The sequence below is a fragment of the Crocodylus siamensis genome, unplaced genomic scaffold (assembly GCF_052110815.1).
Source record: "Crocodylus siamensis isolate JL-2025a unplaced genomic scaffold, ASM5211081v1 HiC_scaffold_16, whole genome shotgun sequence".
NCBI lineage: Eukaryota > Metazoa > Chordata > Crocodylia > Crocodylidae > Crocodylus > Crocodylus siamensis.
In genome coordinates this window covers 1,051,205-1,068,340 of record NW_028324426.1, presented here as the reverse complement: position 1 = coordinate 1,068,340, position 17,136 = coordinate 1,051,205, and positions in this window count along the sequence as shown.

The window sequence follows — 17,136 nt, the reverse complement described above, 5'->3', positions numbered from 1 at the left end:
GACCCTGTGGCTGCAAGGCCACATTCGCTTGCATTGGGTTGACACGTTGTCTGCAAGGCCCCATTCGCTTCCATTGCGTTGACCTGGTGTCTGCAAGGCCCCATTCACCTGTATGGGGTTGAGCTGGTGGCTGCAAGGCCCCATTCACTTGTATGGGGTTGAGCTGGTGGCTGCAAGGCCCCATTCACTTGTATGGGGTTGAGCTGGTGGCTGCAAGGCCCCATTCACTTTTATTGGGTTGACCTGCTGGCTCCAAGGCCCCATTCGCTTACCTGGGGTTGACCTGCTGGCTGAAAGGCCCCATTCGCTTCCACTTGGTTGACCTGGTGTCTGCAAGGCCCCATTCACTTGCAATGGGTGGACCCTGGTGGCTGCAAGGCCCCACATTCGCTTGCATTGGGTTGACATGTGGCTGCAAGGCCCCATTCGCTTGCATTGGGTTGACCTGGTGTCTGCAAGGCCCCATTCGCTTGCATTGCGTTGACCTGCTGTCTGCAAGGCCCCATTCTCTTGCCTGGGGTTGATCTGGTGGCTGCAAGGCCGCATTTACTTACCTGGGGTTGACTTGCTGACTGCAAGTGCCCGTTGACTTACATTGGGTTGACATGGTGACTGCAAGGCCCCATTCGCTTGCACAGGGCTGAGCTGGACTCTGCAAGAACCCATTCGCTTGTCTGGGGTTGACCTGGTGGCTGCAAGGCCCCATTCACTTGCCTGGGTTGACCTGGTGGCTGCAAGGCCCCATTCGTTTTCTGGGGTTGACCTGGTGGCTGCAGGGCCCCAAAGGCCTGCAGGGGGTTGACCTTGTGGCTGCAAGGCCCCGGAGGCTTTTCTGGAGTTGACCTGGTGGCTGCAAGGCCCCATTCACTTCCCTGGGGTTGACCTGGTGTCTGCAAGGCCCCATTCGCTTGCCTGGGCTTGAGCTGGGCTCCAAAATTCCCTCTAGGCATGCCTGGGGTTGGGCTGCTGCCCCAACTTGCTGCAGGCCGGGGCTACACTCCCAAACAAACACCGTGAGTGTGGACTGAGGACTCGCACAACCACCAGGGGCTTAAGCCTCTATCAAGTACCCCCCTGACCCGGGCTTAAGCTTCCAAGGAGTGCCCCCAGAACCGGGGCCAGGCCCCATTCTCTTGCCTGGGGTTGACCTGGTGGCTGCAAGGCCCTATTCACTTGCCTGGGGTTGACCTGGTGGCTGCAAGGCCCCATTCGCTTACTCTCCTGGGGTTGACCTGGTGTCTGCAAGGGCCCATTCACTTGTATGGGATTGAGCTGGTGGCTGCAAGGCCCCATTCACTTGTATGGGGTTGACCTGGTGGATGCAAGGCCCCATTCACTTGTATGGGGTTGAGCTGGTGGCTGCAAGGCCCCATTCACTTGTATGGGGTTGAGCTGGTGGCTGCAAGGCCCTATTCACTTGTATTGGGTTGACCTGCTGGCTCCAAGGCCCCATTCGCTTACCTGGGGTTGACCTGCTCGCTGAAAGGCCCCATTCGCTTCCATTTGGTTGACCTGGTGTCTGCAAGGCCCCGTACGCTTTCCTGGGGTCGACCTGGTGGCTGCAGGGCCCCACTCACTTGTAATGGGTGGACCCTGTGGCTGCAAGGCCACATTCGCTTGCATTGGGTTGACATGTTGTCTGCAAGGCCCCATTCGCTTGCATTGCGTTGACCTGGTGTCTGCAAGGCCCCATTCGCTTGCATTGCGTTGACCTGGTGTCTGCAAAGGCCCCATTCTCTTGCCTGGGGTTGATCTGGTGGCTGCAAGGCCCCATTGACTTGCCTGGGGTTCATCTGGTGGCTGCAAGGCCGCATTTACTTACCTGGGGTTGACTTGCTGACTGCAAGTGCCCGTTGACTTTACATTGGGTTGACCTGGTGACTGCAAGGCCCCATTCGCTTGCACAGGGCTGAGCTGGTGTCTGCAAGGCCCCATTCGCTTTTCTGGGGTTGACCAGCTGGCTGCAAGGCCCCATTCGCTTGTATTGCGTTAACCTGGGGTCTCCAAGGCCCCTTTCACTTGCCTGGGGTTGACCTGGTGGCTGCAAGGCCCCATTCACTCTCCTGGGGTTGACCTGGTGGCTGCAGGGCCCCACTCACTTGCAATGGGTGGACCCTGTGACCCTGTGGCTGCAAGGCCCCATTCGCTTGCATTGCGTTGACCTGGTGTCTGCAAGGCCCCATTCACCTGTATGGGGTTGAGCTGGTGGCTGGAAGGCCCCATTCACTTGTATGGGTTGAGCTGGTGGCTGCAAGGCCCCATTCGCTTGTCTGGGGTTGACCTGTTGGCTGCCTGCTGGGTGCTAGGCCCCATTCGCTTACTTGCGGTTGACCTGCTGGCTGCAAGGCCACATTCACTTGCATTCGGTTGACCTGGTGTCTGCAAGGCCCCGTAGGCTTTCCTGGGGTCGACCTGGAGGATGCAAGGCCCCATTCGCTTACCTGGGGTTGACCTGGTGGCTGCAAGGCCCCATTCACTTGCCTGGGGTTGACCTGGTGGCTGCAAGGCCCCATTCACTTGCCTGGGGTTGACCTGGTGGCTGCAAGGCCCCATTCGCTTGCATGGGGTTGACCTGGTGTCTGCAAGGCCCCATTCGCTTGCATTGGGTTGACCTGGTGCCTGCAAGGCCCCATTCGCTTGCCTGGGGTTGAGCTGGTGGCTGCAAGGCCCCATTCGCTTGTATTGGGTTGACCTGGTGACTGCAAGGCCCCATTCGCTTGCCTGGGGTTGACCTGGTGGCTGCAAGGCCCCATTCGCTTGCCTGGGGTTGACCTGGTGGCTGCAAGGGCCCCATTTAGGCTTGCCTGGGGTTGACCTGGTGGCTGCAAGGCCCGTTCGCTTACCTGGGGTTGACCTGGTGCTGCAAGGCCCCATTCTCTTGTCCTGGGGTTGACCTGGCGGCTGCAAGGCCCCATTCGCTTCTCGGGGGTTGACCTGGTGGCTGCAAGGCCCCATTCGCTTGCCTGGGGTTGACTCTGGGTGGCTGCAAGGCCCCATTCACTTGCCTTGGGTTGACCTGGTGGCTGCAAGGCCCCATTCGGCTTTCCTGGGGTTGACCTGGTGGCTGCAGGCCCCAGATAGGCCTGCAGGGGGTTGACCTGGTGGCTGCAAGGCCCCATTCTCTTGTCTGGGGTTGACCTGGTGGCTGCAAGGCCCCATTCGCTTGCCTGGGGTTGACCTGGTGGCTGCAAGGCCCCATTCGCTTGCCTGGGGTTGACCTGGTGGCTGCAAGGCCCCATTCACTTGCAATGGGTTAACCTGGTGGCTGCAAGGCCCCATTCACTTGCATTGGGTTGACCTGGTGGCTGCAAGGCCCCATTCGGCATTGACCTGCTGGTTGCAAGGCCCAATGGTGCGGTTGACTGCAAGGCCCCATTCGCTTGCCTGGGGTTGACCTGGTGGATGCAAGGCCCCATTCGCTTGCAGGGGTTGACCTGGTGGCTGCAAGGCCCCATTCGCTTGCCTGGGGTTGACCTGGTGGCTGAAAGGCCCTGTAGCTTGTCCTGGGGTTGACCTGGTGGATGCAAGGCCCCATTCGCTTCTCTGGGGTTGACCTGGTGGCTGCAAGGCCACATTCACTTGCTCGGGGTTGACCTGGCTGTAAGGCCCCATACTTGAACTGGGTTGACCCGGTGTCTGCAATCCCAGTTTTCTTGGGGTTGACCTGGTGGCTGCAGTGCCCCAGATAGGCCTGCAGGGGGTTGACCTGGTAGATGCAAGCCCCATTCTCTTGTCCGGGGTTGACTTAGTGGCTGCAAGGCCAGTGGGATTGAGTTGACCTGGTGGCTGCAAGGCCCCATTCGCTCTCCTGGGGTTGACCTGGTGGCTGCAGGGCCCCATTCACTTGCAATGGGTGGACCCTGTGGCTGCAAGGCCACATTCACTTTCATTGGGTTGACATGTTGTCTGCAAGGCCCCATTCGCTTGCATTGCGTTGACCTGGTGTCTGCAAGGCCCTATTCGCTTGCATTGCGTTGACCTGGTGTCTGCAAGGCCCCATTGACTTGCATTGCGTTGACCTGGTGTCTGCAAGGCCCTATTGACTTGCCTGGGGTTGATCTGGTGGCTGCAAGGCCCCATTGACTTACCTGGGGTTGACTTGCTGACTGCAAGTGCCCGTTGACTTACATTGGGTTGACCTGGTGACTGCAAGGCCCCATTCGCTTACCTGGGTTGACCAGGTGGCTGCAAGGCCCCATTCACTTACATGGGGTTGACGTGGTGTCTGCAAGGCCCCGTATGCTTTCCTGGGGTTCACCTGGTGGCTGCAGTGCCACATAGGCCTTCAGGGGGTTGACCTGGTGGCTGCAAGGCCCCATTCGCTTCTCCGGGTTTGACCTGGTGGCTGCAAGGCCCCATTCACCTGCATTGCGTTGTCCTGCTGTCTGCAAGGCCCCGTAGGCATCTCTGGGATTGACGTGGTTGCTGCAAAGCCCCATTCACTTGTATTGCATTGACCTGGTGTCTGCAAGACCCCATTTGCTTACTTGGGGCTTTGCTGACTGTAAGGCCCTGTTCCCTGACATTGGGTTGACCTGGTGTCTGCAAGGCCCCATTCGCTTGCATTGGGTTGAGCTGGTGTCTGCAAGGCCCCATTCACTTGCATTGGGTTGACCTGGATGCTGCAAGGCCCCGTAGGCTTCTCTGGGATTGACGTGGTTGCTGCAAAGCCCCATTCACTTGTATTGCGTTGACCTGTTGTCTGCAAGGCCCCATTCGCTTTCCTGGGGTTGACCTGGTGGCTGCAAGGCCCAATTCGCTTACTTGGGGTTGACTTACTGTCTGCAAGGCCCTGTTCCCTGACATTGGGTTGACCTGGTGGCTGAAAGGCCCCATTCACTTGCATTGGGTTGACCTGGTGGCTGCAAGGCCCTATTCACTTGCCTGGGGCTGACCTGCTGGCTGCAAGGCCCCATTCAATTGCGTTGGGTTGACCTGGTGGCTGCAAGGCCCTGTAGACTTGCCTGGGATTGACCTGGTTGCTGCAAGGCCCCATTTGCTTTCCTGGGGTTTACCTGGTGTCTGAAAGGCCATATTCGCTTGCATTGGGTTGACCTGGTGTCTGGAAGACTCCATAGGTTTGCCTAGGGTTCACCTGGTGGCTGTAGGACCCCATAGGCCTCTAGGGGGTTGACCTGGTGGCTGCAACCGCCCCATTCGCTTGTATTGCGTTGACATGGTGTCTTCAGGGCCCCATTCGCTTACCTGGGGTTGACCAGGTGGCTGCAAGGCCCTATTCGCTTGCCTGGGGTTGACCTGGTGGCTGCAAGGCCCCATTCGCTTGCCTGGGGTTGACCTGGTGGCTGCAAGGCCGCATTCGCTTGCCTGGGGTTGACCTGGTGGCTGCAAGGCCCCATTCGCTTGCATTGGGTTGACCTGGTGGATGCAAGGCCCCATTCGCTTGTCTGGGGTTGACCTGGTGGCTGCAAGGCCCCATTCACTTGTTTGGCATTGACCTGCTGGCTGCAACGCCCCATTCGTTTTCGTGGGGTTGACCTGGTGGCTGCAGGGCCCCAAAGGCCTGCAGGGGGTTGACCTTGTGGCTGCAAGGCCCCGGAGGCTTGTCTGGGGTTGACCTGGTGGCTGCAAGGCCCCATTCGCTTCCCTGGGGTTGACCTGGTGGCTGCAAGGCCCCATTCGCTTGCCTGGGCTTGAGCTGGGCTCCAAAATTCCCTCTAGGCATGCCTGGGTTGGGCTGCTGCCCCAACCCACTGCAGGCCGGGGCTACACTCCCAAACAAACACCGTGATTGTGGACTGAGGACTCGCACAACCACCAGGGGCTTAAACCTCTATCAAGTACCCCCCCGACCCGGGCTTAAGCTTCCAAGGAGTGCCCCCAGAACCGGGTCCAGGCCCCATTCTCTTGCCTGGGGTTGACCTGGTGGCTGCAAGGCCCCATTTGCTTGCCTGGGGTTGACCTGGTGGCTGCAAGGCCCCATTCGCTTGCCTGGGGTTGACCTGGTGGATGAAGGGCCCGATAGGCTTGCAGGCAGTTGACCTGGTGGCTGGAGGGCCCCATTCGTTCTACCTGGGGTTGACCTGGTGGCTGGAAGGCCCCATTCCCTTGCTCGGGGTTGACCCTGTGGCTGTAAGGCCCCATTCACTTGAACTGGGTTGACCCGGTGTCTGCAATGCACAGTAGGCTTTCTTGGGGTTCACCTGGTGGCTGCAGTGCTAGATAGGCCTGCAGGGGGTTGACCTGGTAGATGCAAGCCCCATTCTCTTGTCCGGGGTTGACTTAGAGGCTGCAAGGCCCCATTCGGTGGGATTGAGATGACCTGGTGGCTGCAAGGCCCCATTCGCTCTCCTGGGGTTGACCTGGTGGCTGTAGGGCCCCATTCACTTGCAATGGGTGGACCCTGTGGCTGCAAGGTCACATTCACTTTCATTGGGTTGACATGTTGTCTGCAAGGCCCCATTCGCTTGCATTGCGTTGACCTGGTGTCTACAAGGCCCTATTCACTTGCATTGCGTTGACCTGGTGTCTGCAAGGCCCCATTGTCTTGCATTGCGTTGACCTGGTGTCTGCAAGGCCCCATTGACTTGCCTGGGGTTCATCTGGTGGCTGCAAGGCCCCATTGACTTTCCGTTGACTTACATTGTGTTGACCTGGTGACTGCAAGGCCCCATTCGCTTACCTGGGGTTGACCAGGTGGCTGTAAGGCCCCATTCACTTACATGGGGTTGACCTGGTGGCTGGAAGGCCCCATTCGCTTGTCTGGGGTTGACCTGGTGGCTGCAAGGCCCCATTCACTTGTTTGGCATTGACCTGCTGGCTGCAAGCCCCATTCGCCTACCTGCGGTTGACCTGGTGGCTGCAAGGCCCCATTCGCTTGCCTGGGGTTGACCTGGTGGATGAAGGGCCCGATAGGCTTGCAGGCAGTTGACCTGGTGGCTGGAGGGCCCCATTCGCTCTACCTGGGGTTGACCTGGTGGCTGGAAGGCCCCATTCGCTTCTCTGGGATTAACCTGGTGGCTGCAAGGCCCCATTCGCTTCTCTGGGGTTGACCTGGTGGCTGCAAGGCCCATTCGCTTGCTCGGGGTTGACCCTGTGGCTGTAAGGCCCCATTCACTTGAACTGGGTTGACCCGGTGTCTGCAATGCCCAGTAGGCTTTCTTGGGGTTCACCTGGTGGCTGCAGTGCTAGATAGGCCTGCAGGGGGTTGACCTGGTAGATGCAAGCCCCATTCTCTTGTCCGGGGTTGACTTAGTGGCTGCAAGGCCCCATTCAGTGGGATTGAGTTGACCTGGTGGCTGCAAGGCCCCATTCGCTCTCCTGGGGTTGACCTGGTGGCTGTAGGGCCCCATTCACTTGCAATGGGTGGACCCTGTGGCTGCAAGGCCACATTCACTTTCATTGGGTTGACATGTTGTCTGCAAGGCCCCATTCGCTTGCATTGCGTTGACCTGGTGTCTGCAAGGCCCTATTCGCTTGCATTGCGTTGACCTGGTGTCTGCAAGGCCCCATTGTCTTGCATTGCGTTGACCTGGTGTCTGCAAGGCCCCATTGACTTGCCTGGGGTTGATCTGGTGGCTGCAAGGCCCCATTGACTTACCTGGGGTTGACTTGCTGACTGCAAGTGCCCGTTGACTTACATTGGGTTGACCTGGTGACTGCAAGGCCCCATTCGCTTACCTGGGTTGACCAGGTGGCTGCAAGGCCCCATTCACTTGTTTGGCATGGGGTTGACCTGGTGGCTGCAAGGCCCCTTATCCTTTCCTGGGGTTCACCTGGTGGCTGCAGTGCCACATAGGCCTTCAGGGGGTTGACCTGGTGGCTGCAAGGCCCCATTCGCTTCTCCGGGTTTGACCTGGTGGCTGCAAGGCCCCATTCACCTGCTGGGATTGACGGTTGCAAGTCCCCATTCGCTTTCCTGTTGACCTGCTGCAAGGCCCCGCTTACTTGGGGTTGACTTACTGTCTGGGCCCTGTTCCCTGACATTGGGTTGACTGGTGGCTGCAAGGCCCCATTCGCTTGTATTGGCATTGACCTGGTGTCTGCAAGGCCCCATTCACTTTCATTGGGTTGACTTGGGGCTGACTTGCTGACTGTAAGGCCCTGTTCCCTTGACATTGGGTTGACCTGGTGTCTGCAAGGCCCCATTCAATTGCGTTGCGTTGACCTGGTGTCTGCAAGGCCCCATTGACTTGCCTGGGGTTGACCTGGTGGCTGCAAGGCCCCATTTGCTTACCTGGGGTTGACTTGCTGACTGCAAGTGTTACTGACTGCAGGGGGTTGACCATGGCTGAAAGGCCCCATTCACTTGCATTGGGTTGACCTGGTGGCTGCAAGGCCCCATTCACTTGCCTGGGGTTGACCTGGTGGCTGCAAGGCCCCATAGGCCTCTAGGGAGTTGACCTGGTGGCTGCAAGGCCCTGTAGACTTGTATGGGATTGACCTGGTGTCTGCAAGGCCCCATTCGCTTACCTGGGGTTGACCTGGTGGCTGCAAGGCCCTATTCGCTTGCCTTGGGGTTGACCTGGTGTCTGGAAGACTCCATAGGTTTGCCTAGGATTCACCTGGTGGCTGTAGGACCCCCTGCAGGGGGTTGACCTGGTAGATGCAAGCCCCATTCTCTTGTCCGGGGTAGGCCTCTAGGGGGTTGACCTGGTGGCTGCAATGCCCCATTCGCTTGTATTGCGTTGATATGGTGTCTTCAGGGCCCCTGCAAGGCCCCATTCGCTTGCCTGGGGTTGACCTGGTGGCTGCAAGGCCCCATTCGCTTGCCTGGGGTTGACCTGGTGGCTGCAAGGCCCCATTCGCTTGCATTGGGTTGACCTGGTGGATGCAAGGCCCCATTCGCTTGTCTGGGGTTGACCTGGTGGCTGCAAGGCCCCATTCACTTGTTTGGCATTGACCTGCTGGCTGCAAGGCCCCATTCGCCTACCTGCGGTTGACCTGGTGGCTGCAAGGCCCCATTCGCTTGCCTGGGGTTGACCTGGTGGATGAAGGGCCCCATAGGCTTGCAGGCAGTTGACCTGGTGGCTGGAGGGCCCCATTCGCTCTACCTGGGGTTGACCTGGTGGCTGGAAGGCCCCATTCGCTTGTCTGGAATTGACCTGGTGGCTGCAAGGCCCCATTCGCCTCTCTGGGGTTGACCTGGTGGCTGCAAGGCCCCATTCGCTTGCTCGGGGTTGAAGGCCCCATTCACTTGTGGCTGTAAGCCCAGTAGGCCCCATTCCTGCACCTTGATGCACTGGGTTGACCTGCGGCCCCATTCAGTCTGCTGCAAGGCCCCATTCGCCCACCTGGTGGCTGTAGGGCTTCACTTGCTGGGTGGGGGCTGCAAGGCCCCATCCCCTGGTGGCTGCAGTGCTAGATAGGCCTGCAGGGGGTTGACCTGGTAGATGCAAGCCCCATTCTCTTGTCCGGGGTTGACTTAGTGGCTGCAAGGCCCCATTCAGTGGGATTGAGTTGACCTGGTGGCTGCAAGGCCCCATTCGCTCTCCTGGGGTTGACCTGGTGGCTGTAGGGCCCCATTCACTTGCAATGGGTGGCCCATGTGGCTGCAAGGCCACATTCACTTTCATTGGGTTGACATGTTGTCTGCAAGGCCCCATTCGCTTGCATTGCATTGACCTGGTGTCTGCAAGGCCCTATTCGCTTGCATTGCGTTGACCTGGTGTCTGCAAGGCCCCATTGTCTTGCATTGCGTTGACCTGGTGTCTGCAAGGCCCCATTGACTTGCCTGGGGTTGATCTGGTGGCTGCAAGGCCCCATTGACTTTCCTGGGGTTCGGTGGCTGCAAGGCCCCATTGACTTTCCTGACTTGACTGACTGCAAGTGCCCGTTGACTTACATTGGGTTGACCTGGTGACTGCAAGGCCCCATTCGCTTACCTGGCGTTGACCTGGTTGCTGCAAGGCCCCATTCGCTTGCAATGGGTTGACCTGGTGTCTGCAAGGCCCCGTATACTTTCCTGGGGTTCACCTGGTGGCTGCAGTGCCACATAGGCCTTCAGGGGGTTGACCTGGTGGCTGCAAGGCCCCATTCACCTGCATTGCGTTGTCCTGCTGTCTGCAAGGCCCCGTAGGCATCTCTGGGATTGACGTGGTTGCTGCAAAGCCCCATTCACTTGTATTGCATTGACCTGGTATCTGCAAGGCCCCATTTGCTTACTTGGGGCTGACTTGCTGACTGTAAGGCCCTGGTCCCTGACATTGGGTTGACCTGGTGTCTGCAAGGCCCCATTCGCTTGCATTGGGTTGAGCTGGTGTCTGCAAGGCCCCATTCACTTGCATTGGGTTGACCTGGATGCTGCAAGGCCCCGTAGGCTTCTCTGGGATTGACGTGGTTGCTGCAAAGCCCCATTCACTTGTATTGCGTTGACCTGTTGTCTGCAAGGCCCCATTCGCTTTCCTGGGGTTGACCTGGTGGCTGCAAGGCCCAATTCGCTTACTTGGGGTTGACTTACTGTCTGCAAGGCCCTGTTCCCTGACATTGGGTTGACCTGGTGGCTGAAAGGCCCCATTCACTTGCATTGGGTTGACCTGGTGGCTGCAAGGCCCTATTCACTTGCCTGGGGCTGACCTGCTGGCTGCAAGGCCCCATTCAATTGCGTTGGGTTGACCTGGTGGCTGCAAGGCCCTGTAGACTTGCCTGGGATTGACCTGGTTGCTGCAAGGCCCCATTTGCTTTCCTGGGGTTTACCTGGTGTCTGAAAGGCCATATTCGCTTGCATTGGGTTGACCTGGTGTCTGGAAGACTCCATAGGTTTGCCTAGGATTCACCTGGTGGCTGTAGGACCCCATAGGCCTCTAGGGGGTTGACCTGGTGGCTGCAACGCCCCATTCGTTTGTATTGCGTTGATATGGTGTCTTCAGGGCCCCATTCGCTTACCTGGGGTTGACCAGGTGGCTGCAAGGCCCTATTCGCTTGCCTGGGGTTGACCTGGTGGCTGCAAGGCCCCATTCGCTTCTCTGGGGTTGACCTGGTGGCTGCAAGGCCCCATTCGCTTGCTCGGGGTTGACCCTGTGGCTGTAAGGCCCCATTCACTTGAACTGGGTTGACCCGGTGTCTGCAATGCCCAGTAGGCTTTCTTGGGGTTCACCTGGTGGCTGCAGTGCTACATAGGCCTGCAGGGGGTTGACCTGGTAGATGCAAGCCCCATTCTCTTGTCCGGGGTTAACTTAGTGGCTGCAAGGCCCCATTCAGTGGGATTGAGTTGACCTGGTGGCTGCAAGGCCCCATTCGCTCTCCTGGGGTTGACCTGGTGACTGTAGGGCCCCATTCACTTGCAATGGGTGGACCCTGTGGCTGCAAGGCCACATTCACTTTCATTGGGTTGACATGTTGTCTGCAAGGCCCCATTCGCTTGCATTGCGTTGACCTGGTGTCTGCAAGGCCCTATTCGCTTGCATTGCGTTGACCTGGTGTCTGCAAGGCCCCATTGTCTTGCATTGCGTTGACCTGGTGTCTGCAAGGCCCCATTGACTTGCCTGGGGTTGATCTGGTGGCTGCAAGGCCCCATTGACTTACCTGGGGTTGACTTGCTGACTGCAAGTGCCCGTTGACTTACATTGGGTTGACCTGGTGACTGCAAGGCCCCATTCGCTTACCTGGGGTTGACCTGGTGGCTGCAAGGCCCCATTCGCTTGCAATGGGTTGACCTGGTGTCTGCAAGGCCCCGTATGCTTTCCTGGGGTTCACCTGGTGGCTGCAGTGCCACATAGGCCTTCAGGGGGTTGACCTGGTGGCTGCAAGGCCCCATTCGCTTCTCCGGGTTTGACCTGGTGGCTGCAAGGCCCCATTCACCTGCATTGCGTTGTCCTGCTGTCTGCAAGGCCCCGTAGGCATCTCTGGGATTGACGTGGTTGCTGCAAAGCCCCATTCACTTGTATTGCATTGACCTGGTGTCTGCAAGGCCCCATTTGCTTACTTGGGGCTGACTTGCTGACTGTAAGGCCCTGTTCCCGGTTGACCTGGTGTCTGCAAGGCCCCATTCGCTTGCATTGGGTTGACCTGGTGGCTGCAAGGCCCTATTCACTTGCCTGGGGCTGACCTGCTGGCTGCAAGGCCCCATTCAATTGCGTTGGGTTGACCTGGTGGCTGCAAGGCCCTGTAGACTTGCCTGGGATTGACCTGGTTGCTGCAAGGCCCCATTTGCTTTCCTGGGGTTTACCTGGTGTCTGAAAGACCATATTCGCTTGCATTGGGTTGACCTGGTGTCTGGAAGACTCCATAGGTTTGCCTAGGGTTCACCTGGTGGCTGTAGGACCCCATAGGCCTCTAGGGGGTTGACCTGGTGGCTGCAACGCCCCATTCGCTTGTATTGCGTTGACGTGGTGTCTTTAGGGCCCCATTCGCTTACCTGGGGTTGACCAGGTGGCTGCAAGGCCCCATTCGCTTGCCTGGGGTTGACCTGGTGGCTGCAAGGCCCCATTCGCTTGCCTGGGGTTGACCTGGTGGCTGCAAGGCCCCATTCGCTTGCCTGGGGTTGACCTGGTGGCTGCAACGCCACATAGGCCTTGCAGGGGGTTGACCTGGTGGCTGCAAGGCCCCATTCGCTTCTCCGGGTTTGACCTGGTGGCTGCAAGGCCCCATTCACCTGCATTGCGTTGTCCTGCTGTCTGCAAGGCCCCGTAGGCATCTCTGGGATTGACGTGGTTGCTGCAAAGCCCCATTCACTTGTATTGCATTGACCTGGTGTCTGCAAGGCCCCATTTGCTTACTTGGGGCTGACTTGCTGACTGTAAGGCCCTGTTCCCTGACATTGGGTTGACCTGGTGTCTGCAAGGCCCCATTCGCTTGCATTGGGTTGAGCTGGTGTCTGCAAGGCCCCATTCGCTTACCTGGGGTTGACCAGGTGGCTGCAAGGCCCCATTCACTTACATGGGGTTGACCTGGTGGCTGCAAGGCCCCATTCGCTTGCAATGGGTTGACCTGGTGTCTGCAAGGCCCCGTATGCTTTCCTGGGGTTCACCTGGTGGCTGCAGTGCCACATAGGCCTTCAGGGGGTTGACCTGGTGGCTGCAAGGCCCCATTCGCTTCTCCGGGTTTGACCTGGTGGCTGCAAGGCCCCATTCACCTGCATTGCGTTGTCCTGCTGTCTGCAAGGCCCCGTAGGCATCTCTGGGATTGACGTGGTTGCTGCAAAGCCCCATTCACTTGTATTGCATTGACCTGGTGTCTGCAAGGCCCCATTTGCTTACTTGGGACTGACTTGCTGACTGTAAGGCCCTGGTCCCTGACATTGGGTTGACCTGGTGTCTGCAAGGCCCCATTCGCTTGCATTGGGTTGAGCTGGTGTCTGCAAGGCCCCATTCACTTGCATTGAGTTGACCTGGATGCTGCAAGGCCCCGTAGGCTTCTCTGGGATTGACGTGGTTGCTGCAAAGCCCCATTCACTTGTATTACGTTGACCTGTTGTCTGCAAGGCCCCATTCGCTTTCCTGGGTTTGACCTGGTGGCTGCAAGGCCCAATTCGCTTACTTGGGGTTGTCTTACTGTCTGCAAGGCCCTGTTCCCTGACATTGGGTTGACCTGGTGGCTGAAAGGCCCCATTCACTTGCATTGGGTTGACCTGGTGGCTGCAAGGCCCTATTCACTTGCCTGGGGCTGACCTGCTGGCTGCAAGGCCCCATTCACTTGCGTTGGGTTGACCTGGTGGCTGCAAGGCCCTGTAGACTTGCCTGGGATTCCTGGTTGCTGCAAGGCCCCATTTGATTTCCTGGGGTTGACATGGTGTCTGTAAGGCCACATTCGCTTGCATTGGGTTGACCTGGTGTCTGGAAGACTCCATAGGTTTGCCTGGGGTTCACCTGGTAGCTGTAGGACCCCATAGGCCTCTAGGGGGTTGACCTGGTGGCTGCAATGCCCCATTCGCATGTATTGCGTTGACATGGTGTCTTCAGGGCCCCATTCGCTTACCTGGGGTTGACCAGGTGGCTGCAAGGCCCCATTCGCTTGCCTGGGGTTGACCTGCTGGATTCAGGGCGCCATAGGCTTGCAGGGGGTTGACCTGGTGGCTGCAAGGCCCCATTGACTTACATGGGGTTGACCTGGTGGCTGCAAGGCCCCATTCGCTTACAATGGGTTGACCTGTTGTCTGCAAGGCCCCGTAGGCTTTCCTGGGGTTCACCTGGTGGCTGCAGTGCCACATAGGCCTTCACGGGGTTGACCTGGTGTCTGCAAGGCCCCATTCACTTGCATTGCTTTGACCTGCTGTCTCCAAGGCCCCGTAGGCTTTTCTTGGATTGACGTGGTTGCTGCAAAGCCCCATTCACTTGCATTGCCTTGACCAGGTGTCTGCAAGGCCCCATTCGCTTTCCTGGGGTTGACCTGGTGGCTGCAAGGCCCAATTCGCTTACTTGGGGTTGACTTACTGACTGCAAGGCCCTGTTCCCTCACATTGGGTTGACATGGTGGCTGCAAGGCCCCATTCACTAGCATTGGGTTGACCTGGTGGCTGCAAGGCCCAATTCACTTGCGTTGGGTTGACCTGGTGGCTGCAAGGCCCTGTAGGCTTGCCTGGGGTTGACCTGGTTGCTGCAAGGCCCCATTCACCTTCCTGGGGTTTACCTGGTGTCTGCAAGGCCCCATTCGCTTGCATTGGGTTGACCTGGTGGCTGCAAGACTCCATAGGCTGGCCTGGGGTTCTCCTGGTGGCTGCAGGACCGCATAGGCCCCTAGGGGTTGACCTGGTGGCTGCAAGGCCCCTTTCGTTTGCATTGGGTTGACCTGGCGTCTGCAAGGCCCAGTAGTCTTTTCTGGGGTTGACCTGGTGGCTGCAAGGCCGCTTTCACTTGCCTGGGGTTGATCTTGTTTCTGCAAGGCCCCATTCGCTTGCCCGGGGTGGACCTGGTGGCTGCAAGGCCCCATTCGCTTGCCCGGGGTTGACCTGGAGGCTGCAAGGCCCCATTCACTTGCCTGGGGTTGACCTGCTGGCTGCAAGTCCCCATTAGCTTGCCTGGGGTTGACTTGGTGTCTCATGGACCCATTCGCTTTCCTGGGGTTGACCTGGTGGCTGCAAGGCCCCATGCACTTGCCTGGGGTTGACGTGGTGCCTGCAGGGCCCCATTCACGTGCCTGGGTTTGACCTGTTTGCTGCAAGGCCCCATTCGCTTCCACTGCGTTGATCTGGTGTCTGCAAGGCCCCGTAGGCTTCCCTGGGGTTCACCTGGTTCCTGCAAGGCCCCATTCGCTTGCATTGGGTTGACCTGGTGGGTGGAAGGCCCCATTCACTTGCCTGGGGATGACCTGTTTGCTGCAAGTCCCCATTCGCTTGCCTGGGGTTGACCTGGTGGCTGCAAGGCCCCATTCGCTTGCCTGGGGTTGACCTGGTGGCTGCAAGGCCCCATTCGTTTGCATTGGGTTGACCTGGTTGTTGCAAGGGCCCCATTCGCTTGTCTGGGGTTGACCTCGTGGTTGCAAGGCCCCATTCACTTGTTTGGCGTTGACCTGCTAGCTGCAAGGCCCCATTCGCCTATCTGCGGTTGATCTGGTGGCTGCAAGGCCCCATTCGCTTGCCTGGGGTTGACCTGGTGGATGAATGGCCCGATAGGCTTGCAGGCAGTTGACCTGGTGGCTGGAGGTCAACATTCGCTCTACCTGGGGTTGACCTGGTGGCTGGAAGGCCCCATTCGCTTGTCTGGGGTTGACCTGGTGGCTGCAAGGCCCCATTCGCTTGTCTGGGGTTGACCTGGTGGCTGCAAGGCCCCATTCGCTTGCTCGGGGTTGACCCTGTGGCTGTAAGGCCCCATTCACTTGAACTGGGTTGACCCGGTGTCTGCAATGCCCAGCAGGCTTTCTTGGGGTTCACCTGGTGGCTGCAGTGCTAGATAGGCCTGCAGGGGGTTGACCTGGTAGATGCAAGCCCCATTCTCTTCTCCGGGTTTCACTTCGTGGCTGCAAGGCCCCATTCAGTGGGATTGAGTTGACCTGGTGGCTGCAAGGCCCCATTCGCTCTCCTGGGGTTGACCTGGTGGCTGCAGGGCCCCACTCACTTGCAATGGGTGGACCCTGTGGCTGCAAGGCCACATTCTCTTGCATTGGGTTGACCTGGTGTCTGCAAGGCCGCATTGACTTGCCTGAGGTTGATCTGGTGGCTGCAAGGCCCCATTGACTTACCTGGGGTTGACTTGCTGACTGCAAGTGCCCGTTGACTTACATTGGGTTGACCTGGTGACTGCAAGGCCCCATTCGCTTACCTGGGGTTGACCAGGTGGCTGCAAGGCCCCATTCACTTACATGGGGTTGACCTGGTGGCTGCAAGGCCCCGTATGCTATCCTGGGGTTCACCTGGTGGCTGCAGTGCCACATAGGCCTTCAGGGGGTTGACCTGGTGGCTGCAAGGCCCCATTCGCTTCTCCGGGTTTGACCTGGTGGCTGCAAGGCCCCATTCACCTGCATTGCGTTGTCCTGCTGTCTGCAAGGCCCCGTAGGCATCTCTGGGATTGACGTGGTTGCTGCAAAGCCCCATTCACTTGTATTGCATTGACCTGGTGTCTTCAAGGCCCCATTCGCTTACTTGGGGCTGACTTGCTGACTGTAAGGCCCTGTTCCCTGACATTGGGTTGACCTGGTGTCTGCAAGGCCCCATTCGCTTGCATTGGGTTGAGCTGGTGTCTGCAAGGCCCCATTCACTTGCATTGGGTTGACCTGGATGCTGCAAGGCCCCGTAGGCTTCTCTGGGATTGACGTGGTTGCTGCAAAGCCCCATTCACTTGTATTGCATTGACCTGTTGTCTGCAAGGCCCCATTCGCTTTCCTGGGGTTGACCTGGTGGCTCCAAGGCCCAAATCGCTTACTTGGGGTTGACTTACTGTCTGCAAGGCCCTGTTCCCTGACATTGGGTTGACCTGGTGGCTGAAAGGCCCCATTCACCTTCCTGGGGTTTACCTGGTGTCTGCAAGGCCCCATTCGCTTGCATTGGGTTGACCTGGTGGCTGCAAGACTCCATAGGCTGGCCTGGGGTTCAGCTGGTGGCTGCAGGACCCCATAGGCCTCTAGGGGGTTGACCTGGTGGCTGCAAGGCCCCTTTCGTTTGCATTGGGTTGACCTGGCGTCTGCAAGGCCCCGTAGGTTTGTCTGGGGTTGACCTGGTGGCTGCAAGGCCGCTTTCACTTGCCTGGGGTTGATCTGGTGCCTGCAAGGCCCCATTCGCTTGCCCGGGGTGGACCTGGTGGCTGCAAG